Source organism: Hyla sarda, chromosome 8 (assembly GCF_029499605.1).
Source record: "Hyla sarda isolate aHylSar1 chromosome 8, aHylSar1.hap1, whole genome shotgun sequence".
Classification (NCBI taxonomy): domain Eukaryota; kingdom Metazoa; phylum Chordata; class Amphibia; order Anura; family Hylidae; genus Hyla; species Hyla sarda.
Genome location: NC_079196.1, coordinates 6,715,186 through 6,718,104, shown reverse-complemented (window position 1 = coordinate 6,718,104; position 2,919 = coordinate 6,715,186).

Genomic DNA, 2,919 nt, shown 5'->3' with positions numbered 1-2,919 from the left:
TGAAATCAATCACCGGGAGCCCCAGGACCGCAGGGAATCCTATGCTGCACTGTAAACATGTCAGCTCTCCAGGGGGACGGCCTAGCCAGGCTCACCCAGCACCAGCAAACAGAGGGGGGGGGGGGGGGGGGGGGGGTTTAGGGGGGATGGATTGCAACCCTGCAGTGGCCGAATTTAACTGCATTTAAGGCCATACTTGCTCAGTCATGCAGAGGGGTCCAACGAGCCAGTACCCCCAAGTCTGGCAACCGCGCAGGTTTACCGAGACTGCGCTCAGGGGGCCAGGGCTTCCCAATGGCCCCATCTAAGAGAATAGGAAGGAAAAAGACAGATATTAGTTGGTGGGCTTGGAAGGTATATACACCTTACACCTGTCCAGTAATAGCAGGTATATACACCTGACACCTGTCCAGTAATAGCAGGTATATACACCTGACACCTGTCCAGTAATAGCAGGTATATACACCTGACACCTGTCCAGTAATAGCAGCTATATACACCTGACACCTGTCCAGTAATAGCAGGTATATACACCTTACACCTGTCCAGTAATAGCAGGTATATACACCTGACACCTGTCCAGTAATAGCAGGTATATACACCTGACACCTGTCCAGTAATAGCAGGTATATACACCTGACACCTGTCCAGCAATAGCAGGTATATACACCTTACACCTGTCCAGTAATAGCAGCTATATACACCTGACACCTGTCCAGTAATAGCAGGTATATACACCTTACACCTGTCCAGTAATAGCAGGTATATACACCTTACACCTGTCCAGTAATAGCAGGTATATACACCTTACACCTGTCCAGTAATAGCAGCTATATACACCTTACACCTGTCCAGTAATAGCAGGTATATACACCTGACACCTGTCCAGTAATAGCAGGTATATACACCTGACACCTGTCCAGTAATAGCAGGTATATACACCTGACACCTGTCCAGTAATAGCAGGTATATACACCTGACACCTGTCCAGTAATAGCAGCTATATACTCCTGACACCTGTCCAGTAATAGCAGGTATATACACCTTACACCTGTCCAGTAATAGCAGGTATATACACCTGACACCTGTCCAGTAATAGCAGGTATATACACCTGACACCTGTCCAGTAATAGCAGGTATATACACCTGACACCTGTCCAGCAATAGCAGGTATATACACCTTACACCTGTCCAGTAATAGCAGCTATATACACCTGACACCTGTCCAGTAATAGCAGGTATATACACCTTACACCTGTCCAGTAATAGCAGGTATATACACCTTACACCTGTCCAGTAATAGCAGGTATATACACCTTACACCTGTCCAGTAATAGCAGCTATATACACCTTACACCTGTCCAGTAATAGCAGGTATATACACCTTACACCTGTCCAGTAATAGCAGGTATATACACCTGTCCAGTAATAGCAGGTATATACACCTGACACCTGTCCAGTAATAGCAGGTATATACACCTGACACCTGTCCAGTAATAGCAGGTACATACACCTGACACCTGTCCCAAAACTGAAGGACAGAAAAAAAAAACACAAGTGGATGAGGTTCTGATGGATATTTATAGCCAGGTTTGGCCTGAGGCTTGTTAATTCTCTTAATTGTTTGCTAGGTGGGCGGTCCTAGGATGAACTGAAAGGAGCTATTAACCCTTCTGTGCTGCCTGAAGACGAAATGGAAAGTAGTTATATTCTTGTATATAGGAGCAGTATTATAGTAGTTATATTCTTGTATATAGGAGGCAGTATTATAGTAATTATATTCTTGTATATAGGAGCAGTATTATAGTAGTTATATTCTTGTATATAGGAGCAGTGTTATAGTAGTTATATTCTTGTATATAGGAGCAGTATTATAGTAGTTATATTCTTGTATATAGGAGGCAGTATTATAGTAGTTATATTCTTATATAGAGGAGCAGTATTATAGTAGTTATATTCTTGTATATAGGAGCAGTATTATAGTAGTTATATTCTTGTATATAGGAGCAGTATTATAGTAGTTATATTCTTGTATATAGGAGGCCGTATTATAGTAGTTATATTCTTGTATATAGGAGCAGTATTATAATAGTTATATTCTTGTATATAGGAGCAGTATTATAGTAGTTATATTCTTGTATCTAGGAGCAGTATTATAGTAGTTATATTCTTGTATATAGGGGCTGTATTATAGTAGATATATTCTTGTATATAGGAGCAGTATTATAGTAGTTATATTCTTATATAGAGGAGCAGTATTATAGTAGTTATATTCTTGTATATAGGAGCAGTATTATAGTAGTTATATTCTTGTATATAGGAGCAGTATTATAGTAGTTATATTCTTGTATATAGGGGCAGTATTATAGTAGTTATGTTCTTGTATATAGGGGCAGTATTATAGTAGTTATGTTCTTGTATATAGGGAGCAGTATTATAGTAGTTATATTCTTGTATATAGGAGCAGTATTATAGTAGTTATATTCTTGTATATAGGGTCAGTATTATAGTAGTTATATTCTTGTATATAGGAGCAGTATTATAGTAGTTATATTCTTGTATATATGAGGCAGTATTATAGTAGTTATATTCTTGTATATAGGAGCAGTATTATAGTAGTTATATTCTTGTATATAGGGAACAGTATTATAGTTGTTATATTCTTGTATTTAGGAGCAGTATTATAGATAGGTTTTTCCTTTTCCTTGATGCTGTCCCTGGTCTGCTCATCAGGGGGTGATAGTGAGCACATGATTTTCTTTTATGGCAGTAAGAATTTTATCAGAATATTTCTTTAATACAGTAAATATCTAGGTGTGTAATATTACTGCAGTCACTTACCTGTCTCTTTACCTGTGATATATGTGATATTTTGTATACAATTTTGTACATAGAGAAGTATTCGGGTTCAGGGTCTCC